The 16,315-nt window shown below is 46.7% G+C and overlaps 1 long non-coding RNA gene across 1 annotated transcript; it reads left to right on the top strand.

Moving 5' to 3' along the window:
* Positions 1–1,077: 1,077 nt before the first annotated feature.
* On the top strand, positions 1,078–9,138 carry LOC311118000. Its single transcript, XR_014611744.1, has 3 exons — positions 1,078–1,149; positions 3,241–3,336; positions 9,084–9,138. It is a non-coding gene; the product is annotated as an uncharacterized lncRNA (long non-coding RNA).
* The last annotated feature ends 7,177 nt before the right edge of the window (positions 9,139–16,315 follow it).

Raw genomic sequence — 16,315 nt, 5'->3', positions numbered from 1 at the left:
TCATCATTCATTTATACTGGACTGCATCAGTCCACATTGACTAGGTCAGGGGTCATCATTCATTTATACTGGTCTGCATCAGTCCACATTGACTAGGTCAGGGGTCATCATTCATTTATACTGGACTGCATCAGTCCACATTGACTAGGTCAGGGGTCATCATTCATTTATACTGGTCTGCATCAGTCCACATTGACTAGGTCAGGGGTCATCATTCATTTGTACTGGTCTGCATCAGTCCAGAGAGACTAGGTCAGGGGTCATCATTCATTTATACTGGTCTGCATCAGTCCACAGAGACTAGGTCAGGGGTCATCATTCATTTATACTGGTCTGCATCAGTCCACAGAGACTAGGTCAGGGGTCATCATTCATTTATACTGGTCTGCATCAGTCCACATTGACTAGGTCAGAGGTCATCATTTATTTATACTGGTCTGCATCAGTCCAGAGAGACTAGGTCAGGGGTCATCATTCATTTATACTGGTCTGCATCAGTCCACATTGACTAGGTCAGGGGTCATCATGCATTTATACTGGACTGCATCAGTCCACAGAGACAAGGTCAGGGGTCATCATTCTCTGTGTGTTGTATCGGACATGGGTCTCTGTTGTACTGTGCTGGGATGTATTCAGGGGAGTGTGTTTCTTTGTGGAACGTGGACACGCTAGTTCATACAGCGTTCGTTAAATTTCTCTTGGACACAGAAACTCAATGCCTAGGCGGGATTTGAACCCACAACCTTGAGTGTGCCAACACCTCGCTCCTACCCACTGAGCCACCTGAATGGGCTGGGTACTGCTGTAGTTATAGGGGGACATAGTACCACACAGCGCATTAGGAAATGAGGCTCTAGGCCGGGTTACTGTAAAGCACCTTGTGACAACTGCTGATGTAAAAATGGCTTTATAAAATACATTTGATTGATTGAATGAATTCCCCCCCCCAAAAAAAAAAAAAAAAAAAAAAAAAAGACATGGCTAGAGGGCACACAGGTCAAACCTTTCCCTTATTAAATGGCCGGTCTGTGATATGATCATCTCCAGACTGTCCTCTCCTCATCCATCCTCCTTCCTCTGTTCTTTTCCAGGCAGCCAGACAAGCTGGTAGTGGTGTGGACGCGCAGGAGCCGACGGAAGTCCTCCAAGGTGTGTGTCCTGTTAGCTCTGTGTCTTGGTACCACTTCAGGCTGTTTAGCTGGAAGTAGGAAGTAGGAGGCAGGAGGCAGGAGGCAGGCTAAATCCCTGGGGAGAGATATAGTGTACAACCTTCTATAGTATTTGTTCAGAGTTTATTATTCGTTGGTCTGCACCTTGGCAGCCATTTGGGTAAGGGGCTTTACCCTTCATGTTATATATAGTGATTTAAAGTGTATTTATTGTGTTCTCTGTCTCTCCCCCTGTCTCTGTTTGTCTGTCTCTCCCTCTGTCTCTGTGTGTCTGTCTCCCTCTCTGTCTCTGTGTGTCTGTCTCCCTCTGTCTCTGTGTGTCTGTCTCTCTCTGTCTCTGTGTGTCTGTCTCTCTCTGTCTCTGTGTGTCTGTCTCTCCCCCTGTCTCTGTGTGTCTGTCTCTCTCTGTCTCTGTGTGTCTGTCTCTCCCCCTGTCTCTGTGTGTCTGTCTCTCTCTGTCTCTGTGTGTCTGTCTCTCTCTGTCTCTGTGTGTCTGTCTCCCCCTGTCTCTGTGTGTCTGTCTCTCCCCCTGTCTCTGTGTGTCTGTCTCCCTCTGTCTCTGTGTGTCTGTCTCCCTCTGTCTCTGTGTGTCTGTCTCCCTCTGTCTCTGTGTGTCTGTCTCCCTCTGTCTATGTGTGTCTGTCTCCCTCTGTCTCTGTGTGTCTGTCTCCCTCTGTCTCTGTGTGTCTGTCTCCCTCTGTCTCTGTGTGTCTGTCTCCCTCTGTCTATGTGTGTCTGTCTCCCTCTGTCTCTGTGTGTCTGTCTCCCTCTGTCTCTGTGTGTCTGTCTCCCTCTGTCTCTGTGTGTCTGTCTCCCTCTGTCTATGTGTGTCTGTCTCCCTCTGTCTCTGTGTGTCTGTCTCCCTCTGTCTCTGTGTGTCTGTCTCCCTCTGTCTCTGTGTGTCTCTCTCTCTGTCTCTGTGTGTCTGTCTCCCTCTGTCTCTGTGTGTCTCTCTCTCTGTCTCTGTGTGTCTGTCTCCCTCTGTCTCTGTGTGTCTCTCTCTCTGTCTCTGTGTGTCTGTCTCCCTCTGTCTCTGTGTGTCTGTCTCCCTCTGTCTCTGTGTGTCTGTCTCCCTCTGTCTCTGTGTGTCTGTCTCCCTCTGTCTCTGTGTGTCTGTCTCCCTCTGTCTATGTGTGTCTGTCTCCCTCTGTCTCTGTGTGTCTGTCTCCCTCTGTCTCTGTGTGTCTGTCTCCCTCTGTCTCTGTGTGTCTGTCTCCCTCTGTCTATGTGTGTCTGTCTCCCTCTGTCTCTGTGTGTCTGTCTCCCTCTGTCTCTGTGTGTCTGTCTCCCTCTGTCTCTGTGTGTCTGTCTCCCTCTGTCTATGTGTGTCTGTCTCCCTCTGTCTCTGTGTGTCTGTCTCCCTCTGTCTCTGTGTGTCTGTCTCCCTCTGTCTCTGTGTGTCTCTCTCTCTGTCTCTGTGTGTCTGTCTCCCTCTGTCTCTGTGTGTCTCTCTCTCTGTCTCTGTGTGTCTGTCTCCCTCTGTCTATGTGTGTCTGTCTCCCTCTGTCTCTGTGTGTCTGTCTCCCTCTGTCTCTGTGTGTCTGTCTCCCTCTGTCTCTGTGTGTCTCTCTCTCTGTCTCTGTGTGTCTGTCTCCCTCTGTCTCTGTGTGTCTCTCTCTCTGTCTCTGTGTGTCTGTCTCCCTCTGTCTCTGTGTGTCTGTCTCCCTCTGTCTCTGTGTGTCTCTCTCTCTGTCTCTGTGTGTCTGTCTCCCTCTGTCACTCTGTGTCTCTCTGTCACTCTGTTTCTCTCTGTCACTCTGTTTCTCTCTGTCACTCTGTTTCTCTCTGTCACTCTGTTTCTCTCTGTCACTCTGTTTCTCTCTGTCACTCTGTTTCTCTCTGTCACTCTGTTTCTCTCTGTCACTCTGTTTCTCTCTGTCACTCTGTTTCTCTCTGTCACTCTGTGTCTCTCTGTCACTCTGTGTCTCTCTCTTCCTCTCTCAAATCAATTCAAATTGCTTTATTGGCATGGGAAACATAGATAATAAACAAAAGTTAAATAAACAATCAGAAATGCAAATAGTTAAAGTACAAAAGGGAAAATAAATCAACTCTCTCAATCTCTCCCCAGGCTCACAGTTGGCAGCCAGGCATCAAGAACCCCTACCGAGGAGTGGTGGTTTGGCCTGTACCAGAAAACATAGAAATCACTGTCACACTCTTCAAGGTAGGTTTGCTGTGTGTGTGTTTCACTCTGTTTCCTGTGTGTGAGAGAGAGAGACTGGTATTTCAACATGCTGATCTCTTGCTGACAGGCTAGCTGGTGTAGAAGCAAACAGGTACACATCTAATCTGTTACAACTGTAGGCTGAGGTTGTGTAACAAGTCAAAGGTAAACATCTAATCTGTTACAACTGTAGGCTGAGGTTGTGTAACAAGTCAAAGGTAAACATCTAATCTGTTACAACTGTAGGCTGAGGTTGTGTAACAAGTCAAAGGTAAACATCTAATCTGTTACAACTGTAGGCTGAGGTTGTGTAACAAGTCAAAGGTAAACATCTAATCTGTTACAACTGTAGGCTGAGGTTGTGTAACAAGTCAAAGGTACACATCTAATATGTCACAAATGTAGGCTGAGGTTGTGTAACAAGTCAAAGCTACACATAGTAGCCAGGGCCTGTATCCATAAAGCGTCTGAGAGTAGTAGTTGGGGTTGGGTACCTTCATTCCGTGCCTGTGCCGTACCAGGAAATTCGCTATTACCGGTAGTGCACACAAGGGGCGCTATATATAAAAAATATAAATAAAACATAAACGTCACTCACCAGAATGCGAACAAGTACTAAGGAATCCCCAATAGCGGAAGCTAGGTAAACGCGGGAAGAGCGCAAGCAAACATTTACTAAGACAGACAACCCAGCTCATAAAGTTATGCAAGTATCTATCTATATATATATATATATATATATATATATATATATATATATATATATATATATATATATATATATATATATATATATGCGAGATAAAAAAAAACTTAAAACATATGGGGGAATGGAAGTGATGCAGACAATTACATTGATGGAAGTTACAATCTATCTGCAATATTAAAGCTGATCTACCCCCTAAAAAAAAAAAATATATCCCTGCTATTTGTTTTGTGCGTGCTGCAAACTGCATTTTGAGATACTTGCATAACTTTATGAGCTGGGTTGTCTGTCTTAGTAAATGTTTGCTTGCGCTCTTCCCGCGTTTACCTAGCTTCCACTACATACATATCCTTTAAAAAATATATTTCCCTTTATTACTTTCCAACCCCACCATCCCTTCCCTAATTGGAGTAAACTAGTGAACAACAATGCTTAGGCCTCTACTTCCAGCTTATACATACTATATACATTTTATGGACACAGTCACTAATTATATTTTGTTTGTTTTTGCTCCTGAACTTCCTCCGATCATTTTCATGATGTCCATCTGGTATGCTTCTGTATAGCAGGGATCTTAATCCAGGAGGGGATTGTCTCTGCTGTTGTTACCAAGAAGCTTCATCTTGCAAGCTAACGTTAGCCACTTAGCTAGCGTTAGCAAAACTCAGCTGGAGAGAATTTATTTGGCACATCTTAGATAGTTCACTTAATAGTTATTATATATCTGGCAAACATGAGTAGTGAATTTCATACAGGTGTAACTTGCTCACCTCAGGAACCTCCCGTTTAGCTCATTGTGCTTCTTTATAAACAAATACACGGCTCAAACTGCTGTTTTGGGAAACTAGTACCAGGAAACTTCATAATTATAAATGATCTAACAGGTGAAATTATGCACAAGTTGACTGCAGGTATTTATTTAAAACGTACAAATATTCAAATCTATTTCGAAATACGGCCCAACCATAGTAGGACTGCTGATTTAGGGTCACGTCCCTCCTGTCCACGTCCCTCCTGTCCACGTCCCTCCTGTCCACGTCCCTCCTGTCCACGTCCCTCCTGTCCACGTCCCTTCTGTCCACGTCCCTCCTGTCCACGTCCCTCCTGTCCACGTCCCTCCTGTCCACGTCCCTCCTGTCCACGTCCCTCCTGTCCACGTCCCTCCTGTCCACGTCCTCCTGTCCACGTCCCTCCTGTCCACGTCCTCCTGATCCTAGATCAGCTCTCCTCCTCTGAGGTGCTTTATGAAAATGACCCCAGAGCTCTACAGGCTGAGGTTCTAGGATAGTGGCAGTAAAACAGTTAATGATGTCATCGCTCTTTATTCTGGACCCGCCCCTCCTTCCTGTTCACACAGGAAGTAGTCAACTGTGTTCTGTGGCGAGGTATAGAAAAGTACAGACCTTTTCAGGTTCTGTACAGAATATCTTATATCATTTTTACATTCACATTTAAGTCATTTAGCAGACGCTCTTATCCAGAGCGCCTTATAATGTCATATAATATATGCCATTTATCCGAGTTTTATCCAAAGCCACTCAGTCATTCTGCATACATGTTACATATGGGAATGTTCCCCCAGTCGGCTTGGGGATTAGAACCAGCAGTCACACTGAAAGAGTTCAACCCCATGTTGTGCGCGTGCCTGCCTGCGTGCATGTTCCTGGAGGAGGCCTACTTCCTCAAAAGGTCGAATGCCAGCCCAGTCAGACTGAGTGCATATTGCTTCCATTACTGCCCTTTACTCTCCTCCAACTCACTACCATCCTTCCATACCATCCTCCCACCATCCGTCCCATCAGTTTGAGGACAGGCCTAATGGTGTATGTCCTCTCCCTCTGAGCCCTTCTGTTCTGAATGACTCAGTGTCATCTCACATCAGCATCCAAACCATCATCTGACAGACAGCCTGGATGGCTAATAGACCTGGAAATGGCCCATATGGTTTCCCAGTAGCCTGATAGACCAGCCGGTGATAGCTAGGTAGTTTCCCAGTAGCCTGATAGACCAGCCGGTGATAGCTAGGTAGTTTCCCAGTAGCCTGATAGACCAGCCGGTGATAGCTAGGTAGTTTCCCAGTAGCTTGATAGACCAGCCGGTGATAGCTAGGTACTTTCCCAGTAGCCTGATAGACCAGCCGGTGATAGCTAGGTACTTTCCCAGTAGCCTGATAGACCAGCCGGTGATAGCTAGGTAGTTTCCCAGTAGCCTGATAGACCAGCCGGTGATAGCTAGGTAGTTTCCCAGTAGCCTGATTGACCTGCCGGTGATAGCTAGGTATTTTCCCAGTAGCCTGATAGACCAGCCGGTGATAGCTAGGTAGTTTCCCAGTAGCCTGATAGACCAGCCGGTGATAGCTAGGTACTTTCCCAGTAGCCTGATAGACCTGCCGGTGATAGCTAGGTAGTTTCCCAGTAGCCTGATTGACCTGCCGGTGATAGCTAGGTAGTTTCCCAGTAGCCTGATAGACCAGCCGGTGATAGCTAGGTCGTTTCCCAGTAGCCTGATAGACCAGCCGGTGATAGCTAGGTAGTTTCCCAGTAGCCTGATAGACCAGCCGGTGATAGCTAGGTAGTTTCCCAGTAGCCTGATAGACCAGCCGGTGATAGCTAGGTAGTTTCCCAGTAGCCTGATAGACCAGCCGGTGATAGCTAGGTAGTTTCCCAGTAGCCTGATTGACCAGCCGGTGATAATAATAATAATAATAATAATATGCCATTTAGCAGACGCTTTTATCCAAAGCGACTTACAGTCATGCGTGCATACATTTTTTTTGTGTATGGGTGGTCCCGGGGATCGAACCCACTACCTTGGCGTTACAAGCGCCGTGCTCTACCAGCTGAGCTACAGAGGACCACTACCTAGCTAGGTAGTGATAGCTAGGTAGTTTCCCAGTAGCCTGATAGACCTGCCGGTGATAGCTAGGTAGTTTCCCAGTAGCCTGATAGACCAGCCGGTGATAGCTAGGTAGTTTCCCAGTAGCCTGATAGACCAGCCGGTGATAGCTAGGTAGTTTCCCAGTAGCCTGATAGACCAGCCGGTGATAGCTAGGTAGTTTCCCAGTAGCCTGATAGACCAGCCGGTGATAGCTAGGTATTTTCCCAGTAGCCTGATAGACCAGCCGGTGATAGCTAGGTAGCTAATGCTAACGATGTACTGTCTGGGAGAATGTAATGTAATGACTTTCTCTCAGGACCTCAGCAAGGAATGTTGAATCAAATGACATTTGGACATAAACTCTACTGGTTTTCTGGGTGGTGGGGTCCTTATGCAACTGGGTCTTTGAGACCCACAGGAAAGTATTATTAAAGACGTTTCAAAACACTGGTTGTAAGTTCAGATTTCTGTCACCTGAAGCATGAGCACACAATGTAAATACATGCAGGCGATGCATGCATACTATCCCAGATACATGGTTAGCGTTACACCAGCCAGTGATAACTATCTATTATACATATTAAGCTTAGCCCTGGACTAAAAAGGTATTTCATTGGATCTCTATTGAGAATGCATTTTAGTCCTGGACTAGGTTGTTCTATGTCTGGGGAAACTGCCACCTTTCTGTGTTAACTAGCCGATCAATACAACATTGAACGTTTCTAAAGTTCAATACTTAACAGTGGATTCGGAAAGTATTCAGATCCCTTGACTTTTTACACATTTTGTTACATTACAGCCTTATTCTAAAATGGATGAAATTATTTCCCCCCCCCCTCATCAATCTAGTCATAATACCCCATAATGACAAAGCAAAAACTGGTTTTCAGAAATGTTTGCAAATTTATCAATAAAAAAATCGGAAATATAACATTTACATAAGTATTCAGACCTTTTACTAAGTACTTTGTTGAAGAACCTTTGGCAGAGATTACAGCCTTCATTCTTCTTGGGTATGACGCTACAAGCTTGGCACACCTGTATTTGGGGAGTTTCTCCCATTCTTCTCTGCAGATCCTCTCATGCTCTGTCAGGTTGGATGGGGAGCGTCGCTGCACAGCTATTTTCAGGTCTCCAGAGATGTTAGATCGGGTTCAAGTCCGGGCTCTGGCTGGGCCACTCAAGGACATTCAGAGACTTGTCCCATGCTTCACCGTAGGGATGGGGCCAGGTTTCCTCCAGACGTGATGCTTGACATTCAGGCCAAAGAGTTCAATCTTGGTTTCATCAGACCAGAGAATCTTGTTTCTCATGGTCTGAGAGTCCTTTAGGTGCCTTTTGGCAAACTCCGAGCGGGCTGTCATGTGCCTTTTATTGAGGAGTGGCTTCCATCTGGCCACTTTACCATAAAGGCCTGATTTGGTGGAGTGCTGCAGATATGGTTGTTCTTCTGGAAGGTTCTCCCATCTCCACAGAGGAACTCTGGAGCTCTGTCAGCGTGACCATCGGGTTCTTGATCACCTCCCTGACCAAGGCCCTTCTCCCCCGATTGCTCAGTTTGGCCGGCCGGCCAGCTCTAGGAAGAGTCTTGGTGGTTCCAAACTCCTTCCATTTAAGAATGATGGAGGCCAGTGTGTTCTTGGGGACCTCCAATGCTGCAGACATTTTTTGGTACCCTTCCCCAGATCTGTGCCTCGACACAATCCTGTCTCGGGGGTCTATGGACTATTCCTTCAACCTCATTGCTTGGTTTTTGCTCTGACATGCACTGTCAACTGTGGGACCTTATATAGACAGGTGTGTGCCTTTCCAAATCATGTCCAATCAATTGAATTTACCACAGGTGGACTCCAATCAAGTTGTAGAAGCATCTCAATGATGATCAATGGAAACAGGATGCACCTGAGCTCAATTTCGAGTCTCATAACAAAGGGTCTGAATACTTATGTAAATAAGGTATTTCTGTTTTAAAAAATTATACAATTGCAAAAATGTCTAAAAACCGGTTTTCGCTTGGTGATTATGGGGTATTGTGTGTGGATTGATGAGGGGAAAAATCAATTTAATCAATTTTAGAATAAGGCTGTAAGGTAACAAAATGTGGAAAAGGGGAAGGTGTCTGAATACTTTCTGAAGGCACTGTCTCATTTGTTTTCTCTCCTAGGACCCCCACGCAGAAGAGTTTGAAGACAAGGAGTGGACGTTTGTCATAGAAAATGTAAGTACAGTCTTACCTCTCCCCTCACTTATACTGGGCTGGTCTAGTCTGGGCTGCAAAGGGCTGGACTATATGGACTGGACGGGGCTGGACTATATGGACTGGACAGGGCTGGACTATATGGACTGGACAGGGCTGGACTATATGGACTGGACAGGGCTGGACTATATGGACTGGACAGGGCTGGACTATATGGACTGGACAGGGCTGGACTATATGGACTGGACAGGGCTGGACTATATGGACTGGACAGGGCTGGACTATATGGACTGGACAGGGCTGGACTATATGGACTGGACAGGGCTGGACTATATGGACTAGACAGGGCTGGACTATATGGACAGGGCTGGACTATATGGACTGGACAGGGCTGGACTATATGGACTGGACAGGGCTGGACTATATGGACTGGACAGGGCTGGACTATATGGACTGGACAGGGCTGGACTATATGGACTGGACAGGGCTGGACTATATGGACTGGACAGGGCTGGCCTATATGGACTGGACAGGGCTGGACTATATGGACAGGGCTGGACTATATGGACTGGACAGGGCTGGCCTATATGGACTGGACAGGGCTGGACTATATGGACTGGACAGGGCTGGACTATATGGACTGGACAGGGCTGGACTATATGGACTGGACAGGGCTGGACTATATGGACTGGACAGGGCTGGACTATATGGACTGGACAGGGCTGGACTATATGGACTGGACAGAGCTGGACTATATGGACTGGACAGGGCTGGACTATATGGACTGGACAGGGCTGGACTATATGGACTGGACAGGGCTGGACTATATGGACTGGACAGGGCTGGACTATATGGACTGGACAGGGCTGGACTATATGGACTGGACAGGGCTGGACTATATGGACTGGACAGGGCTGGACTATATGGACTGGACAGGGCTGGACTATATGGACTGGACAGGGCTGGACTATATGGACTGGACAGGGCTGGACTATATGGACTGGACAGGGCTGGACTATATGGACAGGGCTGGACTATATGGACAGGGCTGGACTATATGGACTGGACAGGGCTGGACTATATGGACTGGACAGGGCTGGACTATATGGACTGGACAGGGCTGGACTATATGGACTGGACAGGGCTGGACTATATGGACTGGACAGGGCTGGACTATATGGACTGGACAGGGCTGGACTATATGGACTGGACAGGGCTGGACTATATGGACTGGACAGGGCTGGACTATATGGACTGGACAGAGCTGGACTATATGGACTGGACAGGGCTGGACTATATGGACTGGACAGGGCTGGACTATATGGACTGGACAGGGCTGGACTATATGGACTGGACAGGGCTGGACTATATGGACTGGACAGGGCTGGACTATATGGACTGGACAGGGCTGGACTATATGGACTGGACAGAGCTGGACTATATGGACTGGACAGGGCTGGACTATATGGACTGGACAGGGCTGGACTATATGGACTGGACAGGGCTGGACTATATGGACTGGACAGGGCTGGACTATATGGACTGGACAGGGCTGGACTATATGGACTGGACAGGGCTGGACTATATGGACTGGACAGGGCTGGACTATATGGACTGGACAGGGCTGGACTATATGGACTGGACAGGGCTGGACTATATGGACTGGACAGGGCTGGACTATATGGACTGGACAGGGCTGGACTATATGGACTGGACAGGGCTGGACTATATGGACTGGACAGGGCTGGACTATATGGACTGGACAGGGCTGGACTATATGGACTGGACAGGGCTGGACTATATGGACTGGACAGGGCTGGACTATATGGACAGGGCTGGACTATATGGACTGGACAGGGCTGGACTATATGGACAGGGCTGGACTATATGGACTGGACAGGGCTGGACTATATGGACAGGGCTGGACTATATGGACTGGACAGGGCTGGCCTGGAATTACATGGGTACATGCTGCCATCTAGTGGTCAGACTCAGATATTAGCTTTCAGTCCTTAAGTAAAAACATTCACTGCATCTCCAATGATGGGTAATGAAGTCATATTAGGAATGTTTTTGGCATAGGACACTCATACCTTTACTATGTCTGTGTGTGAGTGTGTGTGTTTGTGTTCAAAGACTGAGTACACCTTGGGGAATTAAATCTCAGGTTGGGAAATCCAGAGCATGCTTCTAGTACTGAGTCAATGGGAAAGGTCACATCTGTCTGGAACCCTTGGCATGGGACCATTATTGTGTGTGTGTGTGTGTTCTCCACTGGGGGAAAATAACAGATGGGTAGGAGGCTCCTGGGTGGCACGAAGCCAGTCCACTGGTACCTCTCTCAAAATGTCTCTCCCTTTCTCTCGCTCTCCCTCCTCTCTTTCTCCATCTATCTCTCTCTCCCCCTCTCTTCCTCTATCTCTACCTCCTCTCTACCTCCATCTACCTCTCTCTCCCTCTCTCCTTCCCTCATCTCTTGCTCTCTCTCTCCCTCCTTTCTCCTCATCTTCCTCTCATCTCCCCCTCTCTTCCTGTCTCTCTCCCTCTATCTACTTCTCTCCCTCCTCTCTCCCTCATCTACCCCTCTCTCCCTCCATCTACCCCTCTCTCCCTCCATCTGCCTCTCTCTCCCTCCATCTACCTCTCTCTCTCTCCCTCCATCTACCTCTCTCTCTCTCCCTCCATCTACCTCTCTCCCTCCATCTACCTCTCTCTCCCTCCATCTACCTCTCTCTCCCTCCATCTACCTCTCTCTCCCTCCATCTACCTCTCTCTCCCTCCATCTACCTCTCTCTCCCTCCATCTACCTCTCTCTCCCTCATCTACCCCTCTCTCCCTCCATCTACCCCTCTCTCCCTCCATCTACCCCTCTCTCCCTCCATCTACCTCTCTCTCCCTCCATCTACCTCTCTCTCCCTCCATCTACCTCTCTCTCCCTCCATCTACCTCTCTCTCCCTCATCTACCCCTCTCTCCCTCCATCTACCCCTCTCTCCCTCCATCTACCCCTCTCTCCCTCCATCTACCCCTCTCTCCCTCCATCTACCTCTCTCTCCCTCCATCTACCTCTCTCTCCCTCCATCTACCTCTCTCCCTCCCCCTCAATCTACCTCTCTCTCCCTCCATCTACCTCTCTCTCCCTCCATCTACCTCTCTCTCCCTCCATCTACCTCTCTCTCCCTCCTCTCTACTAACATCTACCTCTCTACCTCCATCTCCCTCTCTCCCCTCTCTCCTTCCCTCATCTCTTCCTCTCTCTCTCATGCCTCCCCCAATAGAATCATCAGCTGATCTCTGAAAAAGTGCTGTTTCATATGTTAGTCCCGCTTGTGATCTGTTCCTATAAAGTTCAAAGATAAATACCCTTTACAGTTCTCATGTAATGTGTCTTACAGAAGAAAATGTAAATGTCAGTAGTGGCATGAAACACACAGTTGAAAAGAAGAGAGAATTGCTTTTGTTTTGTTTTGTGGGAACAGGGCAAGGTGGGCTTTTTGAACTCTTAGTAGTCTCTTGGTGAAGGAGAGAGTTGAATGGAGTAGGAACTGAATGTATTGCAAAGGTGGAACTAGAAAAACATGGTTACTTGAGTGTGTGGGGTGGGGAGAGATGGAGGTAGAGAAAGGGACCTCTATGGTTGTGAGGTCTGGGGTCCACTCACCAACCAAGAATTCACTAAATGGGACAAACACCCAATTGAGACTCTGCATGCAGAATTCTGCAAAAATATACTTTGTGTACAACGCAAAACCCTAAACAATGTATGCAGAGCAGAATTAGGACTATACCCGCTAGTTATCAAAATCCAGAAAGGAGCTACAACCACCTTAAAGGAAGTGATGCTCACACATTCCATCACAAAGCCCTCACCTACAGAGCGATTAACCTGGAGAAGAGTCCACTCAGCCAGCTGGTTCAGGGGCTCTGTTCACAAACACAAACAGACCCCACAGAGCCCCAGGACAGCAACACAGTTAGACCCAACCAAATGATGAGAAAGAAAAAAGATAAATATTTGACATACTGGAAAGAATCATCCAAAAGAACAGAGCAAACTGGAATGTTATTTGGCCCTAAACAGAGAGTACACAGTAGCAGAATACCTGACCACTGTGACTGACCCAAAACTAAGGAAAACTATGTACAGACTCGGTGAGCATAGCCTTGCTATTTAGCGAGGTCGCCATAGGCAGACCTGGCTCTCAAGAGAAGACAGAATATGTGCTCATTGCCCACAAAATGAGGTGGAAACTGAGCTGCACATCCTAACCTCCTGCCAAATGTATGGCCGTATTAGTGGGAGGGAGGGAGGGAGGGAGGGAGGGGAGAGAGAGAGGGTGGGAGGGAGGGGAGAGGGAAAGGGTGGGAGGGAGGGAGGGAGGGAGGGGAGAGAGAAAGGGTGGGAGGGAGGGGAGAGAGAAAGGGTGGGAGGGAGGGAGGGAGGGAGGGGAGAGAGAAAGGGTGGGAGGGTGGGAGGGAGGGGAGAGAGAAAGGGTGGGAGGGAGGAAGGGAGGGGAGAGAAGGTGGGGTATAAAGGAGGGAAGGAAAAACAGAGCATTAGAAAGAGAGAGAAAGGGGGATATGGGGGAAATGGGGGAAGAGGGGGGAGATGGGGGAAGATGTGAAAGTGAAGAGGTTGAGAGGACGTTGCTCCAAGTGAGACTAACATCAAAGACCTCCTGACTGACTGGACTAGTTGGCAGCAGATTACTCAGTTTGGGGGGGGGGGGGGGGTGTCACTGTGTGTGTGTGCGTGTGTGTGTGTGTGTGTGTGTGTGTGTGTGTGTGCGTGTATTTGTGTGTGTTCTGAGCTGTTTGTCTGTCCACGTTTGACAAAGCAGATTGCCTTCTTTGGTTACACTGAGTCTTTAGCCAGCTACCTATGGAACGAGATAGCTGCCAAGCGGTTGAACGTACGTATCGTTAGGATCGTAAGAAAATCCATAAGTAAACTGTTAGGATCGTAAGAAAAGCCATAAGTTAATTGTTAGGATCGTAAGAAAAGCCATGTGTGAAACATGAAACGTAAACTTTACATTAGATCAGTAAACGTACATGAAGGAACATTTACACGTTCAATTCATACTTTACGTCTCCCTTTACTCGGTTACAGATCTTTTTTATGAGTACAACCTTTTGTCAGTAATGTGGCATCTGCAAAGGACATGAACCAAACGTAGCTGGTCGAAGTTAGCTAGTCAATCAAGAAACTCTAGCCCAGACGTTAAGAGTTGCTTTGCAGCTTCCGGTTTCATTTCACACTTTTTCCAGTATTTGGGAGCAGGGACTGTAGGCCTTATATTAGGCATTCTGACTGTTGTATTAGTGAATTCCACTCTGTGGGTAGGCTTTGCATTACACCACCCCGTCACGCAGAGGCTATATCCATATCAATACATGAGACAAAACTAAATAGTGATTAAGTCTTGGCTATAACCTGTCCTGAGCGAAATAGCCAAGGGGTCCCAAATGGTCCAGACTATCTATAGCCTGTTCTTACTGCCAGATCTGTTTACCCTGTCAGCCACTGCACCTGCTTCTTCAACTGTTTTGTTTAAAATGTATTTAGAGGCTGTATTTAGAGGCTGTATTTAGAGGCTATATTTAGAGGCCGTGCTTCTACACCTGCATTACTAGCTGTTTGGGGTTTTAGGCTGGGTTTCTGTACAGCACTTCGAGATATTAGCTGATGTAAGAAGGGCTATATAAAATAAAATTGATTGATTGATTGATTATTTAGAAGCTGTGAGCTGGGGTCTCTCTCTAAGGGGAGGCCTATAATAAAAACTGTTATAAAACACAAATAGAGTTCTAAAATTATTCCGTAAGACACCAGTACACAAAATTATAGCCTAAATTGAAATGCCTACAAGTTGAAGGCCTATTTTTTTTGGGGGGGGGGGGGGGGATAGGCCTAAATGAAACATTCAATTATTAAAGTAATGGATAAGACTGTTCTATTCTCTTTAGATGTTTAGTTCCTTTTGCAACTCGGACGACTGACTGACTGACTGAACTGAATGAAGGATGAATTAAATGTTCAAATATGTTGGAATGGTGAGTTGCACGCATCATGCAACGCTCTGCACATGATTTGGCTAGAAGGCAAATAGGCCTACATTAGGGTATAGTGACTGTATGGCTGCATGCCTCCAGAAGGGCATCTTCTGAGGCTGAGGGCTTTTCAGAAGGCGCATGGGGCTGCATGGAGATCACAAGCTCTTCAACTGGGCAGCGGTGTCCCGATGGAGGGAACAGCCTGCAGGGAGACTACCTAAAACCACTACAACAGAGTTGTTGTAAAGTGTGGGAATAAGCTAATGCCAGACTTCGCCTCCGTTTAACCATTTCCTTGTTCATTTCAATGTCCATATGTTCATGACCCGATTCATATAAATCATGTTAAATTCTTTTAAAATCCTACGGAATATGCTTTGGCAAGATTTTAAGTTATGAAATGCATATCAAAATATTCCTTAAAAAAAAGATTTTGAGTGGCAAAGACTCCAGTGGTCATACATAATGAATAGATTCACCAAACATATATTGTTATTCTATGTTTCATTATTCCTGGTAGATACTACTGGTTATGATTGGGATGGTGCAATATTAAAGTAGTCATATTTTGATAAGGTGCATGCATGGGGATGTCCACTTCACCCAGAGATATGCCCATGCTGTACAGATACACCTAGCAGACTGAAACTTCACTGTTGTAGGCATAATACAGCTAGTGCTATCTAGACTTGCGCTGGCAAACAAATCCATTACATTAGGTACCTAAATGTGAAGTAAACTCAACTGAGGAGTAATAGAGAATGGAGACTTTTAACTTGAAAACGTGCAGGAGACCTCTTTCCGTTTTTAAAAATTCTGTGTTATGCTTGTTCGCGTAGCACTCCTCACAGGCCGTTTGGGGTGCGTTTATTTTATTGGTGAGATGAAACTGCCAAAACTCTGAAAGGTATTATTGTACGTCAGAATTGCAACACAAGATTTGTTCAAGCCTAAAATGCTAGTCCGTAATCGTAACATGGTGTTCGAATGTTCACACATGAAATTTAACGTTTACGCTTCATGTTTCACGCATGGCTATTCTCACGATCCTGACAATTTACATATGGATTTTCACACGATCCTGGTGATAGGAGTGAGAGACCTTTTGGCAGGTAACTCACTCCATAGCTACCTTCCTTGAAA

The sequence above is a fragment of the Coregonus lavaretus genome (assembly GCF_964263955.1).
Source record: "Coregonus lavaretus genome assembly, contig: HAP1_SCAFFOLD_4680, whole genome shotgun sequence".
NCBI lineage: Eukaryota > Metazoa > Chordata > Actinopteri > Salmoniformes > Salmonidae > Coregonus > Coregonus lavaretus.
The sequence above is the reverse complement of the archived record's forward strand: the minus strand, read 5'-3'. Positions and strand labels throughout refer to the sequence as shown.